Source organism: Miniopterus natalensis, chromosome 8 (assembly GCF_054644295.1).
Source record: "Miniopterus natalensis isolate mMinNat1 chromosome 8, mMinNat1.hap1, whole genome shotgun sequence".
Classification (NCBI taxonomy): Eukaryota; Metazoa; Chordata; class Mammalia; order Chiroptera; family Miniopteridae; genus Miniopterus; species Miniopterus natalensis.
Genome location: NC_142088.1, coordinates 63,076,262 through 63,087,504, shown reverse-complemented (window position 1 = coordinate 63,087,504; position 11,243 = coordinate 63,076,262).

The window sequence follows — 11,243 nt, the reverse complement described above, 5'->3', positions numbered from 1 at the left end:
GATTTGATCTTAAAGTGGTATTTACTATAATAAATGTTCCTCTTTGCGCTTCCAAGCTGATTGCGTCTGTACGAATCCCACACTCGTGCAGCACGTCCCCTCCCCTGATCCTGACTCCCTTCTCCTCTTCCATTAATTTAGTGGTTATCCGGCAGCCTTCTCCGTTGAAAAATACCTTAGAGACATCCTATTTCTCTCCAACGCCTAGCATAATGTTTTGTATATAATTGGTGCTCAGTCTATTTTTCTTTAAAAAACAAAATTGTTAAAGATAGAATTCGCACCTCTAAACCTCTCTCCTCTGCCCTATCTCCTTTCACACTAATCGGTTTTAACATATAGCATCACGATCAGGAATGCGGGAACTCGGTCTTACCTTTAAATCTCACTCCCTCATTATTTTCTAAATGCGTAATTTTGGGAAAGTTACTTTACCCTTCACTGCTACACTTTCCTCATTGGTAAAACAGGGAAAACAGCAGGGCATGTTTTACATGGGTTGCCATAGCATTGCCTACATGCTATACATGGATTTATCAGCTATTCTTGGGAAGACAGCGGTACTTTTCTGAATGACAATGTACATGTCTTTGAAAGAGAGTTATGAATACTAGGAATTATAGAGACATAAAGTAGATTAATGGTTGCTTAGTATTGGGTGGGAGTGGGAAGTGACTGTAAATGACCATGAGGTTTCTTTGGGGGGGGGGAATCTTCTAGAATTAGGTTGGGGTGATGGTTGCAGAGCTCTGTAAATATAAAAGTAATTAAACTGCACTCTGGAACTAGGTGAATTTTATGGTATGACAATTATATGTAAATAAAGCTGTAAATTAAAATAGTAATGATAATAGCAGGATTCAAATTAGGTCTGTTGGAGCCGAAGTACATATTGTTTTTCTATCCTCACCACCTCACTCTAAAAAATTGAGAAGTTTATATTTAAGTGATCATGCTAAATGAGAGATTTGCTTTCTAGGGAGGCGCTTCATATAGATGATATCAAGGAAATGTATGGAGCTAAACCCTTACCTAAGCATGCAAAGAAAACTTTTTATTTGCTTGTTTTTGAGATAGTAGACAATAAAAAAAGTTGTCAGTTGTCCTCTGTCTATGGTAAAGAGAAACCATTATCCAATTATACACAGATTGCAAATATTTTTCTTTTCTTGTCAAGAAGTGATAATTCCTTCCTTCCTTCCTTCCTTCCTTCCTTCCTTCCTTCCTTCCTTCCTTCCTTCCTTCCTTCCTTCCTCCCTCCCTCCCTCCCTCCCTCCCTCCCTCCCCTTTCTCCCTCCCTCCCTTCCTTATGGCTGTTTTATCTTTATTTCTGAGTCAGAGAGATTGATTATAGGGTCAGAGATCAGCTTTCTCTGTGATTCACGGACAACATTTTAGAAGGGTCATGGCACATATCCCTTATAAGCTAAGGGGAATGACCTTTGAAATAAAAAGTATTGAGATCATTTTAACTATGTCTTGAAATCATGAAAATATTTCTTTATAAGTGTTAAGTATTTACTTGAATAAAATCTAATTTACAGATATGTTGAATGCCTTACCCACACTTATAAATAGCTATTCACTTTTTTTATATCATTCTTTTGACAACATTTTATTTTTTCTTAGAGAGAAGTTCAAGAATAACATAATTTAAACAGAAGCTGAAAACCTCAGCTCTTGCCAGAAGAAAATTACAGGACGCATTTAGAATCCTTCTAACTTTTTCTATTCAACATCTAAATTTAAATTCCCGTAGAAGACATCTTCTGCAAAGAGATTAAGGAAAGAGAAATGATGGTCTGGGCTGCATATGTTTGAGATGAATAGTGTTTCTTCCCTCTTTGTGATAGGAAACTCCACTCCATGTCATAAATTGTGGCTCGCACTGCCCGATCTGGGAGTTTTTAAGCCTGCGTGCTTTTGTTAGTGGCTGGGTGTCAGAGGGGCTCCATCACGGTGGCATTGCCACTGAAAAGGTTAAATGCATGAACCCCAAAGGCTTTCAAAGAAGAGACTGCAGAAAATCTGTTGTCAAAGAGTATTATATCTCCCAGCTTGGGCAAGTTCACCTTAGTTGATCCTCTGTATTACTTTGAAAGTTAGAAAATCCATAAGAAGCAGATGGGTATGTCAAGGATTTTAAAACCTGGTATAGGTTGGGTTTATTTGGGGATTATTATGGCTTACTTTTCATTGTTTAACAAAGGAAAAATGGTAGTATTGCTGTCTTATATCTCCTTGAGGGTAGTAATATAGATTTGGCTAAACAATATGCTGTGGAAAATTTCTATTTTTGCATTTGTTTCATGAAGTCTCTACATTTTAAAAGAAAACATTTACAGGCAATCATTGTCTCTCTGGCAGTCACCAATTACACCACTACACGTACAACAATTTCAGATGTGTAAAATCAGTGTAAAATAAGGTAAACGAATTAATAGAGAAATTAATTTGTCAATCAATAGTTATTGACCACTTTGAGAAATAGTAAACATAAAGGAATGACAGGGTAAAGTCCTAACAAAACTCTAAATTGAGTTCATGGACAAATAGGGAGGTGCTGCCCTTGATGAGTTTTTCAGGGAATTGGAGCAAAGCTGGAATTTAAGTATTAAAGGGGTTCAGATGAATAAAAGGAGGACTACTTCAAAGGAAAGTAACAGCATGCCAGAAATAAAGAGAAATTAGATTTCTTCCAGTAGGAATCCTTATTCAATTCTCTCACACACTCAATTACATTTTCTAAGAAATACTTCATTTTTTAAATATTACTTTGAAAAAATAAGTTGAAGAATAGCTCAGAACAACTAGCAAAGAGATCCTCAGGATGCTTGTGTGGGCAAATGTGTATCAAATATGTCTGGTGAACTTGTGATGGCAATTAGTATGTACTTTAATCTAAGTTTTGGAATGAAAGAAGACCATCAGGTGAGGAGTTGAGTAAAATAAAACTCACTTGTTTTTCATTCTTACCCTGGAAATGTGTACAATCAATAGGAGACCCTTCAGCTCTCTTCCTGAATTCACTGTTCCTAAATAGAGTTTATTAGAACTGAGGTGAAAAATTCTTTCTAGGGAATATGATAAAGTATTATGCCTATAATACTTTTTTTTTTTGAGCAAGACACACATATACAATTTATTAAAAACACATGAACACATTAAAATCTCACTATTTCTACAATCTAAATTCTAGCAACATATACAAATACTGAGTGACTACAGTACATGCCGAGGTAAGAAAAGCACATTCTGGGAGAACATCACGGACACTTAAGCCATTTTTACTTCCAATATGTTCACTACGTGTTTTATTTCCACCCTTCCCAGTGCCAAAAAAAGAGAGGAAAGATGAAGAAACTAATCACAAGTTGGATTAAATGGAATATTGGTACCACACTTGACCTAAAAAGTATTTTAATAACCATCTAGCTCTTACTTAGATTTTGCAGTTTAGGGACTTCAAGTTCAGAACTGAAAGGCAGAGCTAAAAGGTAATTTGTTTTTCAAGTAGAGCTTCATTCATTTCTGTTTAAAAGGTCTGGAAAGTATAATCTATTAGTTCTTTCTAATTGTATCACCCGCCATAGTGTTTCTATAGCCCTTCTGCTCTCCCTGCAACACTGTGGACAAGTAAGCTCATACTCCACTTTATGTTCACCAAAGACTACAGCACAAGATAGTGTTTAGCAAGCAGGGGAAAGAACATTGACAAGCCTACAGGTTGAAAACACCTGTGAAATAATAACATTCACATGGAAAACATTCAATTTATGCAAAACATTTCCGGGTCCCCTCTGCAATATATTTTGCATTAACATAATCAAGTTATTCAATGACTATTAGTGAGAACAGGCCTCAAAATTTAACCAATTCAAAAGTTCCGCACTGACAATATATCTTCTTTGCTGTTTACTTAAACTTTGAGGGCCAGAGATAGAGTCTCATGAGTTTCATGATAAGTAGAGTTCAGAACAGAAGCATCTACCAACACCAAATTTCATTTAGGCTGATGTCCACAACCCTCACAAAAATTCATTCTTCTAGGTTCAGAACAGAAAATTTCAGGTGAACAAATCTGTGGAGGACACTTATATTAGGAGTTTTGAAATTATTCCCCACTTTAATCAACTTTCACCTGATGGATGCCCCTTGCACAGGGACTGTCATTGAGGGATCCTTGGTGAGGGGCTGCTTCTACTGCCCAGCTATGGGTTGTTAGAGATTAGATAAGAATCTGCTGGAGTGAGTCCCATAGATAAATAGTTTCTACTCCAGGAGCTATCTCTTCACATGTAAACTTTTAACAAGTTCCATTACGCACTAGCTATGACCTTGGACAAACTTCAATGGCCCAGGAGAACCAATAATTGCTAAAGTGGTTGCTATTTTTTTTTCATGTCTCTAGGTGCCCTCTATATGCTCAGAAAAAACAAAACGACTATGGAGAAGATGAGCTCGAAATTATGCTTGCTGCTGCTCACGCACGGTCACCTGTCTGACCTCTAAAAGTTGCAGCACAGAAATAGTGAATTAGTGAGTTATTGGAAGCAGGAGCATGACCAAGAAAATAAATCTGCAAGGTCTTTGCTGACCACTGCCTATTCACATCCACCATGAAGCCTGCCAATCATAAAAGTATTTCATGATCTAATCCCATTCATTTCTAAGAAGATGATGAATGGGCTTACTTCAACCATAAGATGAAAGCTGAGAAAAAAATTTGATGTTGATGTCTACTAGATGGAGCAGAAATAATTAATGTTACTTTACGGCAGCATGATTTATCAGGAATGACACAACACTTGGGCCCCTGTGAACTAAGCGATGACAATTACTATATCGAAATTTTGACAACTAAATTTGAAACAACCAAGGAAATGTATTAGATAAAACAAACTTCTTGGTTTCTGAAAATCAGGGCCTTTAATGAGAGTAAGACATCACTTACCAGTAGTATTTCTGTGCTTTGACAAATCTTTACAAGTGTGTAAAAAATAATTATGACTTAAAAGTATCCTTTACCCAGACATTTCCAATATAAGACTTTTGTTCTTAGACAATTATGAGAACTACCCAGTATTTTCAAATTACATTCTGTTGATCTTTTTTGTGACCTAAAAGCATCATGTTTAATAAATATTGGGAAATATTAGCTCTATCTACTATATAGAAGTATAACCTGAAAAAATAAAACTTGGTTTGAAAAAAGATAATAACAGTAACAACAAAAATTCCTCTCCCATGTATTGACTGCTTTTATGTAATTCTGTCATTTGTTTATCACTGTCCTCATTTTCTAGATAATGACAGATTAGGAAATTGAATATAAAGTTGATTTGCTCCATTTATCAGTATAAAATTTGTTTAAAATCATTAATTGCCTTGAATTTGCAATGGATAGAGCTGGATTCTTCACCTTAATTTTCTTTTAGACACATGGAAGTGGTCTGAAAGCTAATAAAGCTACGAGGGCAGAGGCTATCAAAAAATTGAATAACAGCTTTTACATTGAAGATACTCTTAGAAAGTTAAATTCTCAACACTGAAAATATTTATTAGTGACATGAAAACTGATGAGCACAGTTAGTATCAATTTTTTATTGTTAAGAAATAACAACAATAAAAGTTGTTTAATCAGAAGCATGTCTCCCTTTACCTGGCCTTAACAGTGACTGTACCAGAAACTTCCAACTTATATTGGACCCTTCCCAGTTTCACAAATAATTGTGAACTAAGCTAAACACGCAACAAAAATGTATTCTCTTGGCCTCAAATTTCTTTAAAGTACTTGTTAATAAATATTAATTCAAAAACCTAACCTTTGAGGAAACTAGCTTTGCTAGATAACAGGAAATAAACATTCATATTCCAATCCTCTAAAATTAGAGAACTACTGCTAACATTTCAGGGATTTCAGTTAACCATATCAATGTAGGAATCATCATGAGAAAGTATATGGGCTTTCGAATAAAACACAAGATATAATCTTGAATCCTTCTTCTTCATGCTACAGGTATTTCCTAAAATCAATAAACATACATGCCTATCTCTTATCAATTCCTTATGGCCAATAGTGTATGATTAAGATTTATACCTAGAAAAATGATTCTTGAGGCGCTCCAAGATTTTTAATTATCACTAAATACTGTAATTCTTGTATATTTAGAAAGACTCTGGCAAGAATGCTTTAAATAAAAATATTTTCTTCCCAAGTCTCAGTGTATCCAAAAGAGGAGAACCTGAAATTTGAGTAATATTGTTAATTAGAATTTTATTCTAGCACAGAGAACCTTGTAATATTTAGTATTTTAAAAATGTATTTCACATAGTCCTACTACTGGTCCAGCTATTTGTATCCTGTTTTTCAAGATCTTAGTGAATCTGGATAAAGATTAATATTGTAACTCTCCTGTTTATCACCCATACAACAAAATGGCTTTTATCAGAGTGAGCAAAATTAAGGATGGTCCTCTGTCTTCACTTTCTCTGACTGGCAATGCTGTGATTTCATTCATGTGTGAAGTATTTTTAAATCTAATTATTCTTACAACCAGTTAGGAGAAAGGGTCATTATTCTAGCTCATTAGCTGTTTAATTGGAAGGCATAACAGTGAGTCTGTGTTTTGACTCGGTAATTCCAATATTCGGCAATGCAAGGAAAGGGGACTTCTGTAACATCATGACTCAAGAACTATGAATAACATGCACCCTTCCTTCTGCTCTTCCTTAATGGCTATGGCATCCTAGAAATATTCCATGAAACATTTGACTTCCATAGTTGAGACCTCACATTACAAATTACATGTGTCTTGTTTTGTTAACATATGCAAACAAAATGTGTGCTTTATACATGCACACACACACACACACACACGTCGAAAGGCTATTTGTGTACTCAAATCAAGTAACGACCTGAGCTGGCTGATGAAATTTAAAAAAAATTTTATCCAAAGTGTTTATATAAAGAGAAAAAAATGGACACGGGGGCAGCATTGCCTTACTTTTCCGTTACATAATCTCCACACACCTAGAGAAAGAACTTCAGCTGGTGACAGGAGCAATGGCAGAGTTTGGAGCCTTGCCTTAATATAGAGAGAAGTGAAAAACTAAGCCAAGCAAAGATAATGCATGTACATCACAGCACCAGTGGAAAGGGCAATTTTGCAGCATTTAAACAATACAGTATTTGTTGAAGAATGTGAATCTGTGATAGAGATTCACTCCAAATTTGACTGCCATCATCCATCCATCAATGCCTTTATTGAGCCATTATATGATAGAATCATATTAGTTTCCCATACTCCTACATCAAATTACCACAAATTCAGTGGCTTAAAAAAATTATTTCTTACAGTTCTGTAGATCAGAAATTTGACATGGTCTTACTGGGCTAAGATCCAGGTGTCCACAGGGTGTATTTATTTCTGGAGGCCGTAGGGGCTAATACATTTTCCTGCCTTTTCTACCTTTTAGAAGTTGCTCACTTTCATTTGCTTATGGCCCCCTTCCTCCACCTTCAAAGGCAAAAATGGCTAGTTGACGCCTTCCCGCTTAACGTCATCCACAGGCATGTTTCCTTTTGACCTTCTGCCTCCATCTTCCACTTATAAATATACATATGGTTCCACTGGGACCACCCTGATAATCCAGAGAAAATTTCTTTATTTTAAGGTTACATGATTAGCAATCATAATTCCATCCCCCATTTTAATCCCCCTTTGCTATGTAACATTACATATTTATAAATTCTGGGGATTATGAAGTGGACAGCTTTGATGAGGGGGCTATTATTCTGCCTGTTACAGTTCACCCTGTGGCCCCCAAAGATTCACATGCATTGCAAATGCAAAATACACTCATTCATCCCAAATTGCTCAAATTTTCAACTCATTACAGCACTAACTCAATGTCCAAAATCTTATCTAAATCTACTAGCTCAAAAGTCTCATCAAAATTATCTAAACTAAGTATGTGTGAGACTCTAGGCAAAATTAGTCTTGGGGCAAAATTTCTTTCTATCTGTGAGTCTGTGAAACTCAAAAAGCAAGTCATTTGCTCCCAAATTATAATGGTGGTACAGCCATAGGATAACAATTATAGATATTCCAGTTAAAAATGAATAAAAATAGAAAGAAAGAAAAAAAGCCACTGCTGTAAAGCAATTTCAAAATCCACCCAGGCAATCTCCACTTACTTTTAAGGCCTAAGAACTACCTTCCGTGGCTCATAGCTCCACCCACTGGTCTTCACCTGAAATCATTCTTTATTTTTCAGGAAAGTTAGTACATGTTTGCAGCTGAGTATTGTTATCTGCTTGTTTCGTACCTGTAGAATTTTGGTGGTCCAACAGCCCTCTCATTTTGTATTCTCTCTGTCTTTTCCAATTCAAGCTGGCAGTTTTTCTGCTGGCATAAAATCCTAAAAAACCTTGTGGGTCTCCTATGTGTGTCATAGTAGTCACTCTACTAAAGAAGAGAGTATTCCACAGATTTTTTTTTTTTTTTCCTAAATAACCCCATCTCTAGTTTTGGTTTGTTTCGAGATGAGTGAGGGGATCTATGAGTCACATAGCTAATCTCTTCAAGGAACCTTCTGTCTCACTGAATGTTGTGATCTTTTGATTTTTCTGATACATCAGCAAACCATTGCCCAGACATACCATAGGCTTTTTTGCAAGACCATGATTTCTTTTAAGGGACTCTCTTAACTTTTGTATCCTTTGCCATTTGGGTAGACTAAGGATTAGTAAAATCATTAACTATCACTTTTTATTTTTTTTGCCGTTTAGCATTACTTGCTTATATAACAGTTCTTTGCTTAGCTTATTTCTCTCCTCTCACATTTTACTATAAGCAGCAAGTAAACCAGGCCACATATTCAACACTTTATTTGGAAATCTCATCAAATATCCAAGTACATCACTTACAAATTCTGCTTTCCACATAACTATACAACATAATTCTTTTAAGTTTCTGCAATTATACAGTAAGAATTCCCTTTCTTCCAGTTTGCAGTAATACATTCTTCATTTCCTTTTGTTCCTTCACAGGGAATGTCTTTCAGGTCTGTATTTCTCCTAAAGTACACTCCCGATGATTTAAGTATTCTCTAAGGTGATAAATGCTTTCTCTACTGTGCTCTTCACTTCATTCCGAGTCCTCATTAACAGAGTCATTAACATCATATTTCTACTGTGTTTTAAAGATCATCTAGCCCTTTTTTTATCATGCTCCTCAAAATTCTCCCAGTCTCTGCCTCTGCCCTATCCTAAAGTCTCTTCTAAACTTTTAGGTACCTGTTAAAATAATTTACAACTTCCAGGTACTAAAGTCTGCATTAGGTTTCTATTGCAGCTTAACACATTACCACAAACTGGTGGCTTAGAAAACTATTATTTTATAAATTTAAATTTGTAAATCTCAAGTTAATATTTTACAGTTTAGCAGGTCAGAAGTTTGGCATGGGTCTCGCTTCACTAAACAAGGTGTTGACAGGGCCTAATTCCTATTAGTAGTCTCAAGGGAAAAGCCTTTTCTTACTTTCCCAGCTGCACACATGGACCTCTTCCATAGTCAAAGCCAGGATTGGTGGACTGAGTCTTTCTTACACTGCATCATCCAAATCGTGTTTCTACCCTCACTTTTCACTCTTCTTCTGCCTCTCTCCTCATCTTTTAAGGACCTTTGTCATTACACTGATGCCACCCAGATAACCCAGGATAATCTTCCTATTTTAGAATCCTTGGCTAAATCACACCTGCAAAGTTCTTTTTGCCATATAAACATATCAGACACTTTTTTCTGGGTCTAGGAGATGAACATTTTTTTAAAATATTTTTTTAATTGATTTCAGAGACAGGAATGGAAAGGGAAAGAGAGATAGAAGCATCAGTGATGAGAAAGAGTCATTGATGGGCTGCCTCTTGCACACCCCCCACTGGGAATCGAGCCCACAACCCGAGCATGTGCCCTGACCGGGAATCGAACCTAGACCTCCTGCCTCAACCACTGAGCCATGCCGGCTGGGCAGACATGGACATTTTGGGGTGAGCCTTTTATTCTGCCAACCACAAGCATAGATAGAAAGTGTTTTAATAAATAATGTAATGTATTCAATGATATATAAGTTGGGATTTATTCAAGAGCTAGATTTCCCAAATTCAGTAATTTTTCTACTTTATGTACTTATCTCCACGTTGAGAACAATGCGTTCTCTGAAAAAGAAGCAAAATGTAGACCAAAAAGTGCTATGTGCTTTAACCCAGATCTGAAAAAATAAAGTGAAAATCATACCATCTTCACTGTCTAATGTATCACAAAGGCACCAAGGGACTGCAAATTGCAGATTTTCCTTGGTGAGACTGAAAAAAATATATTTTCTGTTAAGATTTAAATATTATTTTTCTTTTCTTTTTGTTGTTTTTTATTTACTTTTTTAAGATAAAATACACAATTCTGGAAATGAAAAAGCAGGGCATCTTTAACTTATCACATTACTTTTTTTCTGAATGATACTGGCTTTTGAAGCATTTCACAAGTAAAAATCTTCAGACCATAACACCTCTTGTAAGTATATAAGCTTGAAAAGGTTGCTGTGCCTACTTAAAACTTAGACTTCCTGCAGATCAGCTTAATCATGTGTCAATTTCCAACTAGCTCTAAAAACAAACAAAAATAGACCATTTAAACATAACTGTACATTTGACTATTATCAGAACCTTTGCACATAATATAGTACCTCCTATAGAGCAGAGGAAGCACATGAAATCAATGGAAATGGAAACATTCTGCTTAGTAGTAGCTCAGAAGTTGGTTTAGGATAATGGTTCCACTCTTGTCTTGTCATTAGCCTCTCATGGGAAGATTTTTAAAATTTCAGTTTCCAATCCTTCCCCAGGAATTAATAAAAGAGAATTTCCAAAGTTTAGTGCCTATCTAAGCATTACTTTATGAACTACAGTACAACTTAAGTTTTTATTTTATGATGGAAGTCATTTCAAAATAGGCATAACTCCCACTCATATTGGAGATACAATATTATATGCTTTTATATTTACTTCATTTTTTGTGTGTGGTTTTTGTAAATTTAATAGAATAAGAAAGATTTGGTGTTCCATTAGTGGTCAGTATTTTTGCCAGCATATAATAACAAATGGAGAGCTACTGAGTCTGGAACAGGACAAGAAAAACTTTGAAAAAATGGTTCTATCAACTTTAAAGAGGATCCTTTTTATAGGC